The sequence below is a fragment of the Sturnus vulgaris genome, chromosome 12 (genome assembly GCF_052056855.1).
Source record: "Sturnus vulgaris isolate bStuVul1 chromosome 12, bStuVul1.hap1, whole genome shotgun sequence".
In the NCBI taxonomy this organism is placed as follows: domain Eukaryota; kingdom Metazoa; phylum Chordata; class Aves; order Passeriformes; family Sturnidae; genus Sturnus; species Sturnus vulgaris.
Window position 1 is genome coordinate 6,356,765 of NC_142254.1, and position 18,956 is coordinate 6,375,720.

The 18,956-nt window shown below is 38.4% G+C and overlaps 1 long non-coding RNA gene across 1 annotated transcript in view; it reads left to right on the forward strand.

Moving 5' to 3' along the window:
* Positions 1-3,897: 3,897 nt before the first annotated feature.
* The window catches only part of LOC106856455 (uncharacterized), a 62,786-nt gene continuing 47,727 nt past the window's right edge, over positions 3,898-18,956 (forward strand). Inside the window, exons 1-6 of the long non-coding RNA XR_015806199.1 lie at positions 3,898-4,213; positions 5,292-5,435; positions 14,514-14,604; positions 16,584-16,750; positions 17,147-17,291; positions 18,756-18,808. This is a non-coding gene — a long non-coding RNA (uncharacterized LOC106856455). The remainder of the gene's footprint in view (positions 4,214-5,291; positions 5,436-14,513; positions 14,605-16,583; positions 16,751-17,146; positions 17,292-18,755; positions 18,809-18,956) is intronic.

The window sequence follows — 18,956 nt, forward strand, 5'->3', positions numbered from 1 at the left end:
GCTGGGATGGATAGAGGTAATTCAGTCTCTAGGCTTGCTCAATCCAGATCTACTATCAATTCAATTGAAATATGTCTACATTGAATGTATTATCTTTTTCGGAAGGATAGCTAAGTGAATTAAGCACATGCAATACTTATCTTATCACTGTCCAGGCTAACTTATACTTTATTGATTTATAGTGCCCTTCATAAGCACAAAGGTGTTCTGCTCTATTTTATGCCCATGGACTGCTTCAAGCACCTTTGAAATGCAGCTCCTTCTGTCATTAATTTGCTTCCATACTTGATTGTGCCCAGAGTCAACTGCTGGCTCAGAGCAGAATCTTAAACCCTTTTCAGGATTCCTTACTACAGACTGCACAGGTGATGCCTTTTTTAAGGATTACCTAAAAACAGAGTCCAGACAGAATTAAGAGAATAAAAGTGGCTATTTTTAATGAAGGGGCTTCAGTTACTTTAAGGGCAGAGGAATGGATGATGGTTATAAGTTTGGTCTATTTACATATCAGGAGTTAATCCTCCAATTACAGCTTCAGGTAATGAAGTCATATACCCCCAATTTGCTCCTCCCACAATTCACTTTTGTTTATACTTTCTGGGGCCTGAGGCTGTAGGGTGTCCTTGAGTTTCAGGCCAAGAGGAATTGTTTTGTCTGACCAAAATGTGAAGACAGTAATTAACACTCCATATGGAGTTTAGAGTTATACCCTAAAGCAGTATAGGATTTGAAAAATCTAAAAGCTAAAATTGTAAAGCATGATAGGTTATAAGAGGCCAGATCCTGCAGTCCTTCCCAAGCACTGCTGGACTTTGGGAGCCCTGCACAGAAGCATGCTGAGTGTTTAGTCCTGGGTGTGATTCTGTCTCAGAGCCTTTCCTCTGTAACACATTAACTTCTTCCTTGTGAGAGGTGTTAAACTGCACAGGGCAAGTGGTGGAGCCAGGAGAGAGAGATGTGTATAATCCCCCACAGGGTCCACACACATGCAGGAGGGACTAAGATTCCTGCATGATCTTCCCAATTTCTGCTTCTGTGTAAAAGAAAGGGCCAATCTGACTCCTGGGGCATATTTAGTCCTCATCCCGGGAAATCTGTCACTGAAGTCAGTGGGTGTTTTGCCTGAATAAGTATTGAGTAAAGACTGAAGGCTTTGGCCTAACATTTATATCAAATATGGCCTTCCCAAATTCATTAATTCCAGTTTTAAAATTATATTGTCCATATCTCTTTTTACTGTCCCTGACCCCTTTTGCACACTCTCACCATTAACACTCCCAGTCACAGATATCTGGGAAAGTATTCCATCATCAGTAATACATTCAACCTGACTCATATTCATAACCCACTCCAAGTTACTGGTATGAAGAGCATGGCCATGGGTTACTAAACACTGGATTTATAAAATGTGAAGAAAGAAATATGCTGCACTTAAAAGTATCAGAGCACATTTTGCAGTGTGCTTGATCTCTTACACGTGGTCTTGTGCCACAGTCTGCATTAAAAGCAATTAATAATATCAACTCCTGTGTGAGAAGCACTGGTGGATTTTACCTATTCTATATATTTTACTTTTCATGTGATGATGAATAAATTAATCCCATTAATATTTAATTAACTTTAAGTTGAAAGGTGACATCTAACTTAGCCAACTTACTGCTCTGTAGCTAGTTTAACTTTGGATCATGTGATTTTAATTCTTGCTGTATGACCAGGTGACTAAAGGGGGGAAAAAAAAAAAAAAAAAAAAGAACGAAAAGGAAATGCACAGATTAATTTCATTCTTTAACCTTCCTAATGCATCTGCTTGCTTGCATCGAGTCGCAGACAGCAGATCATCACATGATTTATAGTAGTGACCGCTGCCTGCATCTCTCAGGCTAATGACACATACACTAAAGTCATTGATTTGTATGAATAGCCTCCGCTCTTCATTTATCACAATTTAATGTAAGAGTTTGCAATGCAGAAAAAAATTTCACATGGGAAGCATGGCCCCACAGGCCTGACCGCTAAGCAGTTATGAATCATTTGCTGCCTTTTAATATATAGACTGTTCTATTCCTGAAAATGCCCTGTAAGGTCATGTTTCTTCACAGAGCACCACTACAATTAAAAACCAAAAGTAGATGTTTTAAGATAAAGCGTGTATGAAGCATGGCAAATTTAAACCTTTGCTAGCATTTCCGTTTTCTCTTTTTAAATACAACATGAAAAGGCAATTTTATCATTGATGTAAGCAGGGACAATCCATTTAACATTAGTAGAGTTGTACCTGGTTTTGTTAATCAAAATTTGGCCCATAAAGTTTATTGATCTGCCTGGGTAGTACACAGAACTCCAATAAGAATACTGATCTAAAAAAAATAAATAAAGAAAAGAAAAGCAGTATGAACAAATAGGATTAGGCAAATTGTTTTTTCCTCAAGATTAAAAAAAAATCAAGTTTAAGTTTGAAGAGAATTAATAATTTTGTATATATATTCATTAGGGCAACTTAGAATGGTTGGTTTGGGTTTTTTAGGGGTTTTTGTGTTCTGGTTTTTTTTTTCTTTTTAGATAAGCCAGTACATCGGGGATTTTTGTCCTTTAACAAAATCTGAAAATCCCCATTAATTCTAGCTCCTACATTGTTTGGTTTCATAATTTTAGATGGATGTGACAGGTCAAATTTAAACTAAAAGAAATCTTTATTTTTATTATTCATTATGTTTATTAATATAAGTATCATCCAAGCCATTATTTCAAAATTATGAGCAAGAATAAAGAAATAATTAATTCCTTAGTAGTGTTCTCAAAGCAAACATGAAGTACGAGATGTTGATTTCTGATGTACCTGTAATAGAGTGAAAAATAACTGAGAGGATTTAACTGTATTTCTTATATAAGAAGAATAATAACATTGATAATCAAGTATGGTATTTGAAACTTAGAAAAGAAAATCTGCTTTTTTTTTTATTCCTATATATATGATTGTATATATATGATCATTGTTGACTGTAAAAGCTGTTGTATCTTCCTAGGGACAAATCCTCTTTGTACAGAAATTAAAGGTTTAGCTGTTGATTTGGCTTTTTTTTTTTTTTTCTTTAAATATGAGATCAAAAGCCTATCAGTGTTTTGGAGTTCTCAGTACAATCTTGCTGCTCACAAAATCACTGTTTTCACTGGAGCAGGAAAACTGAAGGAGTGTTTGTGATTCCAGACAAGGTACTTAACAAACAATGGCACTAACTTCTTAGGGACATTGGTACCTTATGTTCTAGTATTTGCAGGAGTCACAGTTCACATGATAGATTTTCATTTTTTTCAGGTAAAAATATCATGAAATGAAGGGAAAAGATATGCAGTATCACAACACAAGGGAACCAGGTATCCCAAGCATTTTAAACTTTTGCCTTTATTTCATAAATGTTGAATACTGTTAAATTCTACAGTGTTTGGCAGTGTTTTTAGATGTGCAGAAAAAGTGTGATAAAGCTTCTATTGTGTCAGCCACTGACACTGCCAAGTTATTTTCCCTTAAAGATACACTTTGTATGCAAATGTATTTCAAAGATTGAAAACTACGAATTTTCTGAATTTTCTTCTTCTTGTGTTGCTTGACAGGGACCATGTGTTAGACTGCCAATATTTAAAAGAAAGAAAAAAAAGAGGATTTTAATGATGACTCTGAAAATTTTGCATTTTGCCTCTAGATATTTTTGTATAACCAATCTTTTTTTTTTTTTTTTTTGTTAAGCATATAATTCAACCAATTCCCAGCACAGCATGGGGTGAAATACAGAAAAAAAAAAAAAAAAGCAAAAATTGATTTAGAAGAATAAAGCAGGTAAGCATAATGACAAAGCCTCACATCTCCCAAACTTCAGATATTTTTAGCAGGGGTCAGTTGTTAACAGAATAAATCACCACTGTGGTGAGCATTTTATAAGTGGGATGAATCAGTGCAATCCAAGAACATTGGTCAGCCTTCAAACATTCCAAACTGTTAAATCAGTTGGGTTTGTACAGTCTGCCATTTGACAGACTTTTTTTTTTGCATGTGGAAGAGGTCAATAAGCCTGGTGCAAGGTTGGTGCTCTGGCTTTTCTAGGAGCTCCAAACACCAATCCTTACACCTGAAGTAGTGGCAGAGGTTTTCACTCCAGAGCTGAGGCTCGGCCATGACGAGGTTCTCAAGAGGAACAAAATGTTCCCCGACTAATTTCTGGTAGGAAGATGATATTTATCTAACAGGGATATTGAGATGTTTCATGTTCTGACATATTAAGCTGTCATGCCAGCAGTACTTTTATCCGTGGCTACTATCTGTGTAGTTATTTGTTTAAAATACACCTGCAATTTTAAAGCTTGCATACAGCATTTTTCAGATGCAAACCAATCTGTTTTTTTGTTTCAGGACGTGGCAGTACTTTGCACAGACTGTTTAGCTGCTGTAGGTGTAATGTATTAAATTGTTTATGTACACAGTTTATACACACATATTCATGGCAGACTGAAACTTATGTTAGAAAATTGCAGAAGAAAATACTGAATTTTGCTATAGTGTTAGGGGAGTACTGACAAATGCCTCAACATTTATTCTTTTTTTTATATACCTTTTTACTCTGCCATTCACAGCAATAATATAGTTCCAGTCCATTAGTACCTGCCACATCACATGTTGTACCTATAACTTCTTGGCAAACAATTCAAGAAAAATCCCTAAAAGTAGATATAACCTATCACAGCCTGCAGGGTCTTATTTGCATGTGTAAATATATTTTAAAAATCACGTTCTCCCACAAGGGAATATGCTTCAAAATGGAACTGACTACATGTCTGCAAGAAAATATCAATATAAGAACTAGGGCAGGGTAGAGTATTTTGACTTCATGCATGAGTTTGATATGAGACACCTGCTTAGTTCCTACACTATCTAAAAGGCAGTGTGGAAGCAGGATAAGCTTTCCATGTTTTCTCAAGATTATGGCCTTTTATCTTTATGGGGAGGTGCCCAGCACATTTCTCAGGCTTCTGAAAAATACAGTAATGACATAATGTAGAGTTCTGGAACTTGGGAGATCCAAGCAGGCAGCCTGATCTTATTTTTGGAGAAACAAGTGCCAAAATTTCCTACAGATTTCTGTGACAGCAGAGTTTGCATTTGAAGTTAAATTTGGGTGGATGGTTGTTTCCTGGAAGATTTTATTATTTCAAAATGCAGTTGTGTTCTAGCTTCCAGGAAATAAATAAGTGTCTGTAATTTTTTTTTAATGTCATGTTATGTATTATCTACATATTCTTAGGGAGTGGAGCCCTGGTGAAATGTGGGTGTCATGCTCCAAAATGCTTTCTCTGGGGAAGTCTGCTGTGCAGCAGCACTGAAGGAGGTGGAGATAAGGCTTGGGGCTCTTGCAGCTCTCCACCAGCCTGGCACATCTGGAAACTGGGTGAGCAAAATTCAAGGCAGACAGTGAGATGTGAACTAGTGCAGTGAGCATAGCAAATGGTTAAATTTAAATGTAATTTTAAATTGTATTGAAGATCTGTAACCTAGATTCTGGGCTGCATCTCTCCTGTGGTGGTTATAATTTGAGAGAGAGGGGCTGCTGAAAGCAGCTGTGGGCTGAGGGCCCTCAAAGGCACCAGTCAATCCAGTCACCTGTGCCTGCTGATTGCACAGGTAAGTGAAGAGTCTTCACAGCCTTTTCAGGAGGAAAAACTGCACCAGCTGGATCCAAGGAATCCTTTAGGTTGGAAAAGACATTTAAGATCTTAAGGTGTGGTTGCTTTTAAGTTATTGTCTGTACAATTAATAATGCAAGTTTTAGTTTGTTTGTCTGGTGTATAGTGGACAAGATGTGTGAAAAGCCTTCAGGAGAGGGTTTGTTGTCATTAGTGCTGGCTCCACATTAATTCAGGCTGCTGGATAAAAATGTGATCATGTTGTAGCATTCCCATGGAGCCTCCATGAAATAAGACATGCTTCACTTCCTAGTCTGAACTGTAGTCCCTTCTTGTCACCCTTCACTTTGGAGGTGGCTGGAGTTCATAGTAGGTTTGTGACTCAAGATCATGCATAAATGTAGTGCTGTGAAAGATGAGTTCAGTTCTTGTAAGAAAATATTAACAGAACAAGGAAAAGGGTAAAAAAGGTTAAAAACCCAGAAAACCTTCTTTGATTTTAATTCTTTGGAATCTTTAGAACAAAAGCACAGCAGTGTATAGCCCTTCATCTTTAAAGTCATAAAATGATCTGGCTTATATGAACATTCTCTTTGAGTTCAGGTTCACAATGCTACTTCTGAAAGTATTTCCAGAGCTGCAGCATGGCTATTAGACATGGCTGTTAATAATAATGAGGATAATAGGTCTGTTAAATGTGGTCCACCGTCATTAACTTTGAATTTTCTGGAGTTTGGTATGATGTTTAAAATGTTCTTATCACCTTGGTATCTGAGCATCATGCAAGAATTACCAATTCATTTTAATTTTGTGTTTAAAATACTTAAAAATCTACACAAAGCACATTGTTTAGCCAGGAGATTGGAATATTTTTTCTTTTCATCAGTTGCATTCTCTTGGGTGCATCTGTCTCAAATGTCTCTCCTGAGAATGAACACCAGAGGGTTTGGGTTTGTGTTAATTATTTGAGACTTTCAGAAACCCCTATTATTTACTTGCTAAATGTGCATTTCTGTAAGATTAGGATCACTTTGGCTTTTTTTTTTCTACTCCTTCTTTCTGGGTTTTTCATACCATTATAATTATTCCTGTCATAGGTGCTTATTACTTTATGTCTGAGTGCCATTGGCTGCCTAAAGCAGTTGTTCTGAAAAAAAAAAAAATAAAAAAAAACAACTCCAAAGGTTCTTTAAAACAAAAGAGCCCAAATTTCAGCCATGATTGAGTGAGGCAAGCAGCCATTTGGCCATTTCCCGGCACAGGACTGTGTCCAGCCAGCTGGATTAACCACATGCCCACGGGCAGCTCTGCCATGCTCATGCCATCTCTGCTTCAGTCTTGTGCTGCTCTGGTGGTGCAGCTTCCAAGCTGCTGCTGGCTGGATTCCAGCTGTGGGCTGCACACACATGCACAGCTGGGATGCAGCTGGCTGCACCTGACTACCTGGGCATGCCCTGAGGCACAGCTGCACTTGTGCAGCCTGGGCTGCTCCCTGGAAAGCTGTCTTGCCCCACCCAAATGAATATATGGCAGCAGGTCACAAGCAAGCAGTGCCATGCCCAGACTGCCCTTCAGGCTTGCCCGAGTGACAGTTTAGGCAGGACATTTCACAGGCGGAGGGAGACTTCTGAGATGTTCCAGAGACACCCAGAAGTGAGCCCTGTCCTAATTCCATATCAGGTTCTGCAGGACGGTGTGTGGACATACATCACACAGGCTATACAGAAAACTGAAGAGCTCCTTACCTGTGTGCAGAGCAGAGGCAGATGTGATTTGTAACAAGAACCTGTGATCATTCTGTTTCCTTTCTCTGCTCCTACAGCTCACAGGATTCCCTCTTGCAGTATGAGTAGGGATACACAAAAACTGGGTTTATTTGTGTTGCAGAAGAGGAGCACAGGAAAGTTTAATGGCCCATACCTATTTTGCTATTTCCTTAAAGCAAATGCTTATTGTAAAATATCAAAATGCTACTGAATTTACTCAGGCATCTACTTCATATAGGTTTTGGTGGTTTTTTTGTTCGGTGTCTAGTTCTATTTCCTCTAGTCCATAGCTGTGTGAAGAAATAAGTTCCCAAGAATATTCAGGATAATAAATATTTACAAAGACAATTTCTTTCTTTACAGTCATATTTTGTCTCAAAAATATGATAGAACTCTCTCTTAAAGAAAAGTATCATACCTTTCTTCACTTTATTAGTACACTTTCCTTTAATAGATGTTGTAAATTTTTTTACTGAAACAGTTAAATGTGTCAATTCTTTTCTTGTAGAAAAGTGCTAGCCACAGTAGAACTTTCTCCTTAATATTTAGCTGTATCAGAAACTTATTTCTATAGAAAATGTTGAATCTGTGCAGTAATTTCCAGATTCTAAAGATCAACCAAAAGTAGTGTGTATTTTTCTAACAACTTTTATAAACAACCTCCAAGTTCAATTTGCTATAATAATTATACGGTTGATTAATCCTCGTCTGAAAAAAAAAAAAAAAAAACACTTGGAAGTATCAGCAGTGTTTAGCATGGGGTAGTGTTGTCCAAGAGAGCAGAGGAATTTCTGTTAAGCAAGTGTTACTCTGGAGCAGTAAGGTGTTGCAGGGGATCAAGTAGAAAGCAGAACACAAACCCTCCCAGGCTTGGCAGTGGCACTTCCCTTGGGAGCAGTAACATTTCCAGGCAGCTCCATCTCAGCCCATCATGTCCCCAGCCCTTCGTTTCTCCTGATATTTGCCACCACTGGCACGTGGTCTCTAGACCAGAACATTTGCTCAGCTGAAATACCTGCCCTCTTTATGCTCCCCAGCTTTTCTCTAGATCAATCCTTCCTTCACTAATTCCTACAATTTTGCACCAGTCTCCTCTTTTCCCCAAAACCTCCTGTAAATGCTTAAAAACTGTGAATATATAATAGGTTTTAGAATACATTCATAAACTACCTATGAAAATAAAAACACATGAGGTGAATCAACAATTGTTACTTGCAACTATTTGGTCCTCTGTTGTGGCTATTATACATAGCCATCATAAAGGAAATAAGAAATATCTGATGCTCCTTTTCCAAATTCATGATCTATACATCCTGCTTGCTGAAAAACAGAACTAAAATTCCCAATCTATTGGAGTATTAAAAGTATTTTCTGGGCAAATACTACAGAAATTAACATTGTGGTACACTATCAGTTGTTTGATAGTGTCTGTTCAGGATATTTCCTAAAGGTTTGGAGTCCCAGGCTGGAGTCTGGAAATACTTAATGGAAAATAAGAAGAGAACCAAAATACAAACCAAACCAAAACAACAAGAAAAAAGAATCAAAATATGTTCTGCTATATAGTGCTTAGTACTAGAAGATCTGATTGACACCTGGTCTGTAGAGTTCTTAGAAAAATCAGTGAAGGCAGCTGCAGCAAAGACGTACAGAAAAAAATTTATTCTTTCACAAATATGAATGCTGCTATGAGATCAAAATCTGTCAAACACAGCCAGTCCCCCTAAACTGTTTGGGAGTGCTACCTGAGATAAGTTACTCAGCAAGATACAGTTTTAGAGAGATAATGATATATTTTTCTTACATCTTTGTGTTTAGATGTTTTGATAGTTTCTCCTCTGTAGTCTGATACCTGACTACAGTAGGTCTCCCTAGGCCCTACCAATAATCTCTTCACCGATTCCTTCCTGCTGCAGTTCTTGTCAGTGCTGCCCTTAAATCCCCATAATCTCATCTCCTCTTTTATACTTGACTGTCTCTTAAGCTATCCTAAAACAATCTTTACTGAGCCCATGTTCAGTGACTAACTTAGCCTCATTTCTTCCAGAAGCAGTAATGGGACAGGACAGCTTCATTTCCATTTTACAGGAGCATTAGTGGTCACCCGGATAAGAATAACATGTATCAAGATTTTGAAATTATTGAAGACTGTGGTCATTCTCTCTGAGGAGAAAGCAAGCTCATCTTTCTCTTGACATCAAGCATAGCATGGGGAAGCAGTGATGCAATTCCCAATATCCTTCTGCCTGTTTTGATGAGGTTGCTTAAGAATCCATCATGGTTTGTTTTGCTAGTGACCCAACCTTCTCTAGGAACTGTATAGACAGACTTATGTGCAGCAAAATTAAACACTTTGAAGATTTTCTTAATTAACTTCCCCCCTTCCCCCAAGAGACTCATCTTTCTTCATCTCCCCAGTGAAGAGAATAAAATAGGTTTTCTGGCCCCTAGCCCTTTCTCTTACCGACGTGAAGACAAGAAACTCAGGTGCCATTTTACTGACCAATATTAACTGTTAGGAAAGTGCTGAGAAGGTGAATTAATTGAATGTGGGCTGCAGATGAGTTGAATAACATCACACACTGACACATACTGTTCATTAGATTTCTTGATGCAAAGGTGGTTTCTGCAATAAGGGTACCCATGTTTTAATCTTATCTCTCAGGCTTGGGGATGGAAGATAAAGCACTCTGCTGTGTAACTGAACTGCTTCATAGGTGCTAGAGTCCTGAGAAATGGTCTTAATACCCTTTCCAATGGCTCTAGCACATCTTAAATTGCGTTACAAGAAATTCAGCTTAAATTTCATCACTCCCAAGGCACCTGGTCATTTGCAAAACCAGGTTGGTGTACATCTATTATATAGATTAAAAAACAACAGCAAAAAAAGACTAAGTAATTTGGGTGTATATAATTAACTACAAGGATATTGCTCATTTTCATTTCCCTTATAAACACTCCCTATATTTTCTTTGCTTTAAATGCAGAACCCCTTAAAAGAGTGGGAAAAAAAAAAATCTGTTCTCACCCACTGTTCTGAAAAATGGATGCTGTTCTCTTCCTGTGGCACTGGCTAATGCTTGTTTCAGTTACTCAGCATGATGCTGTAATGGAAGAACTGTTTAGACTGAAGCTCCATCTGCTTATCAGTGAGAGGCTGCAAGCCTGATGCCACACTCCACTGCATCTATTGGTGTGGAGAGAAGGCTCTGCAATGGTGCGTGGGAGGAGCAAGAGTCATGGCAATGAAAGTGATGCTGAGTGAGGGGGCTAGAGCGAGGTAGAACCCTCTCTGTGATGTTCTGGTTGGCAGACTGGAGTAGCAGCCCCTCTGAGCAGCTGTAGGGTGAAACAATGGCTGCTTCTCACTGTACCAGGCATCAATCAGACAAACTTGTGTGGAGGTGAGGTAGGATAAGAGGGATTTATACGGCATGAGATAAGACCTGATATTACTTGAAGATAAAGAGAGTTAGCAAGAGACATGTGCATATATGGAACACAGCAATGCAAGAGCAATGACTTTACAGAAATTTGAGTCAAGCAATTTGCTTCCCACGTTAAGGGAAGTTGACTGATAAAGGACCTGAGGAGAGAATAACGTGTCAGTGATAGTGAGGCTACATGGGAAAATAAGGAACATCTTGGAGAGTGCAAGGTGTGAAGGAGGGAGACTGAGTGTGCCAGTCAGCAGTGCTGAGTCTGGAAGAACAAAGACAGCTTTGGAGCAAAGGGAGTAGATGAGGAGCAGTGGGCAGGGGAACAGCTGTCCTACACTTGGCATCCCTGGCACCTGGGGCTGACCAGGTACCCTCTGGGTGCAAAGCACGAGCACAGTGGTTTTATAGCTGCTGAGGAAAGGGATAGAAGCAGTACAAACATGTGGCATAGGCTTTATTTGGGCCTTTCCACATTTTTGGGATTGAAAGGCTTTGCACATTGCCCAAACAGGCATGGTTCTGAGATGTGTCTTCAAGGTACCAGGGAGGAAAGGAAGACTGAGTTTCAGCTGTAAAAGATGGCAACGGGAGGAGCTGGGTTCTTATAGAGAGCCTCACAAGTCAGAGATCACATTTTTCCTTACTAAGGACCCAAAACTGCAAGCACCTAGTATAACACTACTTTTGTGGATGTTCCTAAGATGCAAGTCTTCATGCTGTAATTCTTGTGTAACGAATCTAACTCAGACTGGGAGATTTTCTTTTGTTGACTTTAGGCCAGTTGATTTTCTATATTTGACATGAGAGAGGAAAAATAAAATTAGTCTTTGTTTACAAGAAATGCTGTAAATAAAAATTTAAATTCTACAAAGTTAAGATACCACCATTTGTACAGAATTTCCTGCTGCTACCCTATTCATCCTTATTTCACAGTAGTGCATTTGGTAACAAAGATAAAACTTTCAGCCTTCATATTCCTTGTCTTGTCTCCACCAATTTTGTGGCATTGTCAAAGGTACTACTATCCTGTGTGTCACTCCACCTCATTCTGTGCTTTCCCATTCTGCAGATAACAACTGGTCTCCACTGGGATTGATTTACACATTAAACATTAATTGTTTTCCTGTCCTTAGTTATGCAACATCATTGTGCCTGGCCAGCAGCAAGATGTGGTGAAAACTTCAGTGCTTGGGTCTGGCATATTTCTGCTTCTCGTGTCAGCCCTCCTGGGTAGTGGCAGGAAACACTATCTCCCAAACCTGTCAAATCTATCACTCTTCTAGTTCAAATGTTGACAGGCCTTGGTAAAGCACTCTTTAAACAGATCTGTTCTCTGTCACTGCCATGACAGTAATACATGAATCCACAATCACAATGATTTTAGAAACAGACAGACAACATGAACTATAAAAGCCTAATCCTGTTAGAGCTTTCTTGGATGAGTATTTTAAAGAGAATATTTTTGTGCTAACATTTTTGAGAGTATTGCATGTCTCTGATCCTGAATCTCTTGTTTCTTTTCGATATCTTGATCGCTTATCTTGACTCTTGAAATAGTCTTCATTTTTCTTGTGGCTACCTCAGTCTACTTCCTAGAGTTTCAAAGCCTTTTACTGAAGATGTTGCCATGTTGTATCTAGATATCCAATAGTGTGGTCAGTCACTACTCCCCTTCCACCAAGCTGAATGCCAAAGTCACAACAGATGTTGTTTGAAAGAAGGAGGCATTTATTATCTCACTGGACATTAAAGATAGAACCATATTTACTGTAAGAAGAATCTGATGGCAGAAGAATGTTTATAACATCCCCTAACAAAACTGGGCTGGAGATTAGTGATGCCAACAATATCTGTGAGCGTGGATAGCCAATTGCATGTGGAATTTCTGATTTGACTGTGTAGTAATGTAGAACTTGAAGAAGTAGCTGAGTCAAAAAATATGGGATTTTAAAATCCCTGGTCCATCACACACTACTTCTAGTAGGCACAGTCTAAACTTCTGTGCTGTTTTTTGACCAGGCTCCTGAATATTTAGATATTGTTAACAATATGTTGCAAAATGAAATTTCTGACTCATGAATGACCAAAGGAAATAAGTTTCTCTTTGGGTCAGGAAGAAGTCTTTTGCCACCCACCATCTCATGAGCTGTGTTTACTAACTGGGCCTTAATGGTCTACCATTGTAGGTTAGTAAATACTAATATTTATCTTTAACAGAGCTGATACTAAAACTTCATTAGTAGGAACAATGTGCTATTATGACTAAGCAATGTTTTCTGAATTTTCATAGTTCTGTGAACTGTTTCTGATTTTGTTGAGGACTTGTTACCTTGAATCTATGTGTTCAATATGGGCACCCTAATGGCCAGATTTAATTTTCTCACTTTTCTGAGTTTCTTAAAAGTTTGAACATTAAAAGCACAATGCTTCAAGTACAGAGACAATTCTTCTCTGAGGACAATATATTCAGAGGACTATTGATTTAAAAAAAAAAAAAGGTGGATTTGTCTAAAAGTTCAAAGGATCCTTTAAATTGCTATCTTTTGCATTCTGAAGCTTTTAGACTTTTTTTTGTGTGACTGACTAGGCACCAAGTTTGAAATTCACCCTGACTATAGCAATGGGCAGGGTAATGTCCATATTGAAATATTTAACATTTTTGGGTCAATGCTAATAGCATTACAATTGCTACCAAAATGTTAGTTGATTCCATATATCTATTGCATTTCAGGCTCTGTGCAGAGGTTGCACATTTCTCTCCTTATGTATAATGCCAGCTTTTCACAAACAGATTAAAAGATGAAAAGAATAGCATTTCTTTGCTATTTTCTCCAAATTACCCAAAAATTTTAGGTATATGGAATATAATTACCAAAAGAGTATCACTAACATTTAAGTTTCCACTGGGTAAGCAAACCTGGCTGTTCCATCATGTTCAGGTCCATAGCTCGTACGAGATGAAGGCATAAGTAAATTGTCAGTTCCTTTGATAGCATAATGTTTCCCTAATGGAACCATGGAACAACATTAGACAGGTTTCCCAACACCTCCCAGAAGGGTGGGTAAAATACAGTTTCTCACCATAGTCTTCTCTGTGTTGTAATATGAACTCTTTTTCCTGTAGTACCAGTAGCCTATATGCAGTGTTTTCACCCTTTACAGACTGATAATGAGTGAATGTTCATGTGGTCTGTTGCACAACACTAAGCTCTTATTTCACTGTCTGCAGTTATGTTCAGTAAGTACAATATGAACATCATCTCAATTAACAGAGTACCTTCAGGGCTTTTCTTAGCCAACTATTCTAGCACGCTTGTCCATACTGTCATCAGCACCTAATCAACTAATGATGGCTGAAAATGAGGAAGGCCAATCCCAATAAATCCAAAGGATAGTAATTTTTCTCTTTTAATGCCCTTCTCCCTCCTTCTTCCTTCTTCCTACGGCACATTGCAGTAAATTAATGTCATAGTGGTTATTACAGTGGCGCTGCTATGGCAAGTATTCAAGCAACGATCCTCGAATATTTTACCTCAGCATTTATTTGTCCATAAAATAAAATAGGATTTATTGCAGTACTCTCTGGCTTGAGGACTGTGTGGACAGCAGCTGTGACAACTCCTTATCTCCACTGCAGGTAAAGATATAGAGGATGCTTCCCTGAAGCTAAAGAGAAACAAGGAACATGGAAGTCAGTCAACTACACAACCACAGTGTGGCACAAATTGGTAAAATAAATAAATACAAGCATAAAAAAAAATTCCTTATTTGTACCTAATAAGAACTCTAAGAAAAATCATTCAGTAATTTTATCCTTTAAAGGTCTCAGTAAATTAAAAGGGTATTCATTGCTTTGAAGATTGCTGTGTCCAAATCAGATACAGGATTTTGAGACAGAAAGATGGAAAGATGAATGTAAGGAATTATTGTTTTATTGTTGCAAGCCCTATTCAGACAGCACATAAGAGAAGGAATTACAAACAGGAAAAAAAGATCTCGGTCAATACAATTTTACTGAGGTTTATTGTTAGTATTGTTCACTTAAAAAATAGATGCTTTTGACTACTTAAAAGGCTCCACCTTAAAGAAAAAAAAAGCTCCCAGATTATAAAACATAGGTTCTGAAGCCAACCCTGTGGAGATGCGACTGCTGGCTTGGAGATATTAATATTTTCAGCTGCATGTAAATTTCTGTGTGTCATTAACATCTCTGAGCTCTGTAATTAGGTCTCTCCTGATCTGGTTATAGTTTCTGTACATTACAAGTATGCAAGCCTCTCCAGGGAAGCACAAGGCCAGCCTTACAGGGTTTCCCCTTTCTGTTCCACGGCTTTGCTCTTATCTTTAGCAAGTACATCCTAGCAACTGCTTGCTTCGAGGTTACAGTGAGATCCCAGGGAAAGGCTATAAAGCATTATCAGTCTTTGCCAGCACAAGTGTCTACCACTATACCAAGGCTCCAGCACCTCCTTCCTTCCTTCATAGACTCTACTTTTACCTACCTGGCACTCCTCATTTTAAATATATTCTCTTGGAGTTTTTTATTCCTCAAATTGCTCTCCAATTTCCAATTATAGTTATGATTTATTTTTTTTTTTGGTAAGAGAAAAATATATTCCTACAATGTGAAATGTGTATCTGAAACTCTAGCTGTGTTTGAAAGAATGCTCCTACTGAATAAATGATATATCAGGAAATGAAATATAACATATAAACCAAACTGTTTGTCTTTCTGTTCTGCTTCTTACTGGGAAGCACCCGAGAGTTCAAGTACAAAGAGAAAAGTGATTTATTAAAGATGCTTGCATTTGGATTAGTTTGTTCTGAAAGCCTTGTCTTGTAGCATTACATCCAGGAAATGCTGTTCTCAATATAAGGAAGTGCTCATTCCATGGGCCTGACTCTTTTTTGATTTTTCTTGAATGAGGTTTCTGCTTAGGTATAACAAAATATTGGATAATGAAGATAGAAAACCGATAGAGAGTAAAAAAAATATATACAGAATCGCTTAGAATGAATTCTGTGTGTAATTACTTGCGTTTTTGCTAACTACTGTATAAACAACGCTTTTAACAAGGCAAATTGGAAACGTGAAGACAAATCAGCTTAGGGAGAGAGCTTCAATTTATTACACAATGATAACTGAAAACTTTGTTTCTGCTGCGTTGCAGTCAATTTCTACTGAGCTCACACTCTGAATGTGTGATTAATCATATGAGCACTGGGGTTGCCAATAAATACCAAAACCTTAAAACTATAACAACTTGCTCATTTTGTGCGGTCATTCCAAACAGCTAAACAACCAGAAATTGTCAATGTACACCAAGATCAATGCTCCGGGGTCTCTACATAAGATTGATTTCCCTCTCTGAGGATTTCATCTCTCTCATCAACAAAAACATTTTGTCCTCCCTAAATAATCCAATCGAATGCCATCCTCCTGTGGAACAGTGAGAGGTTTAAATTGTTTGGATTAATCTCTGCTTTGAGGTGGCCTGGAAAGTCTCTGTAACTTTGTCAAATATAGCCTGGAGGGAGAACTGCTGTGGTTTGATATGTGCTAAAAATAAACAAATAATGAGAGTGTCTAAAAATCATGTTGTGCTTTAAAAATAATATCTGTGCGAGAAAATATTTTTTAAAGCTCTTGCTTCTAATACAGAACATAATAATTGTTAGTGTATTGCTTCTTGCTGATACCTACCAGCTCCTCTCTTGTGAAGATGGGGAAGGAGACTGGGAGCTGTGGGAAGAGATTCAGGGGACAGAAGCCCACAGAGATCTTCCCCAGATGAGTGGAGCAGATCAGAGATGGGGCTAAAGGAACTGTCACCAGCCACAGCCTTCTCCCTGCTTTGCACAGTGAATGCACAGGTGAGGTTTCATAGAATTCTGATTCTGATTCTCCATGTCTCCTTCAGCAGATAGTTTTGTAGATTTGCAGTTGAGAAAGACCAAGCAGAAATGTTTCAAAGGAATCTCTGCAACCAATAGGACAGGCAGCATGGAATAGACCCTACAGCATGGATGTCTGCTTTCCATGCTTTTCTTGTCCATTATGCAAACAGCCTTTACATGATCTGCATAACACTGTAGGTTGGACAAATGAAGATTTTATGACCTTTATCCAACAATGTTCTGGAAGGAAGACAGAGCACAGATCCAGGTTTCTAATTAATTCTGTGTTTGCTATAATTGGGGTGCAGCAAGGCTATCAATTTGTATCCCCAACAAGCACTTATGATACTGCATTGTTTCTTTATACCTCAGGTGCTTTTGGAAGTGTTGGCCAGCAGCTCTCCATGCAGAACACACACTGCTCCCCACAGCAGAACGGGAGGGTCAGGCTTTGCCTAAGCAGGTGACAGTGCATGGGGATTGCATCTGGAGGCAGCAGACTGCACACATGAGCCAGGTTGGGAAACAGTCATCCTTGGAATTTTGTGTTGAGATTTCCAGAGCAGAGGTGGGTCTGTGTCATCCTTCATAGGCTTTCAGGGCTGTGGTGAACAGCTGGTGTTTAAATGTGGGATTGAAGGTACCAAAATGATGGCCACATAGGCTGAGCATGACTTGTTTCCATCTTGGACTGGTATTAGCTCAGAAATGTTAAAAGAAATGTGCTGAACATGTTTCTCAAAGTAGAATTATTTTTAATTAGGTTATGGGTTAAGCTATCGTAGTCTCAAACACCAAAATGGTAAACTGGTTTTGAAGGAATTGAATATTTATTTAGAAACAGGCCAAGAACAGATTGCTCCAGAAATTCTAAATACCCCCAGAGTATCTCTGGTTTGAGCTTTGCCATGCTCCAAATGTAAACTTATTTTTACTCTTCAGTTGCAAAAAATTCCCCTTTGTAGAGCTGTAAAACAAATCTTACAAATGTCATTGTATATACCAGTGTACATTCAATTTGAAGACAAAAATATTTTCTGTAACACGAAGCATACATTTCTCCTTTGTAAACATTTGAAAAGTAGAAAATGCTATGAATGTAATGACTGAAGGAAGAAAATATCACTACATTCCATTGGAACCTAAAAATAAATTTGAAGGGATATGCCTACTACTATGGGTACATATGGATTTCTTGCTGACATTAGTCTCCAAATTGAATGTCAGATTCACCAAGAGTGAGGGGGGAGCGAGGGGTGTGCACAGGGAGAGGCCAGGAGTATTAGGATTTATATCTAAATTTACTATTGGAAGGGCAAGAAGAAACATCATGATTATCATTAGGAAAATCTCTAAAGCATATTTGTACATTATCTTGGGGCAAATACAAGTGTCACATGTTAACAAAAGGCAAAAAACCCACACCATGCTGTTGTGCCCTGAGGGCCCTCTCTGCTTAACACGAGGATGTTCCAGAGTGCGCATGCACACCAGAAATTTATGATTTCCTTGAAAGGCAGAGATAAGTATTTTCAAGTCGCTCACACACAAAAGAATAAAATGAAGTATTAGTGATGAATGTTGGTAAATGACAGCGTCTAAATGTCCAGTCATAGTTTTTTTTCAAGTATATATGTAACAACTTAACAGGTGAGCATGTAATGTGCTAAGATTCCATGCTTTATAAATAAAGGAATAAGTAAATATTTTGGTATTATTTTTAAATTAAGTCAGAGGGTAAGGAAGAAATTTGACAGGCATTCAGATACATGTATTCACCTGGAGGCCACTGGAAAAATTTAAAAGCCTCCTAAGTTTGCATCAGAATGGCTAGAAAAGGGCAAGAAAATGGCTTGAAACATCTGCCAAACTGCCACAGGGTGGTGGGAGCAAAAGCACTTCACCCTGCTGTATCTCAGTCTTGAGCTTCAAACAGAAAAACAGTACAAGCTAATAAGTAATTTTTTTTTTTTTACTTTAGGAAAAGTAAGCGTCTGACATGCCTCAGAAAATGGCCTAAATGTGAGCCTAAAGGTGGGTATTGGTTTTCTCATTTTACAGGACACAGATCAGAAGGGTGTTCCCCCTGTGTCAGGATCCTGCCTACCCAGCAAACCCTTCTGCTGGCCATGCCCTGCCCACAGGGAGTGGAACAGAAGGGTCCACACTGCCAGGTTGCAGA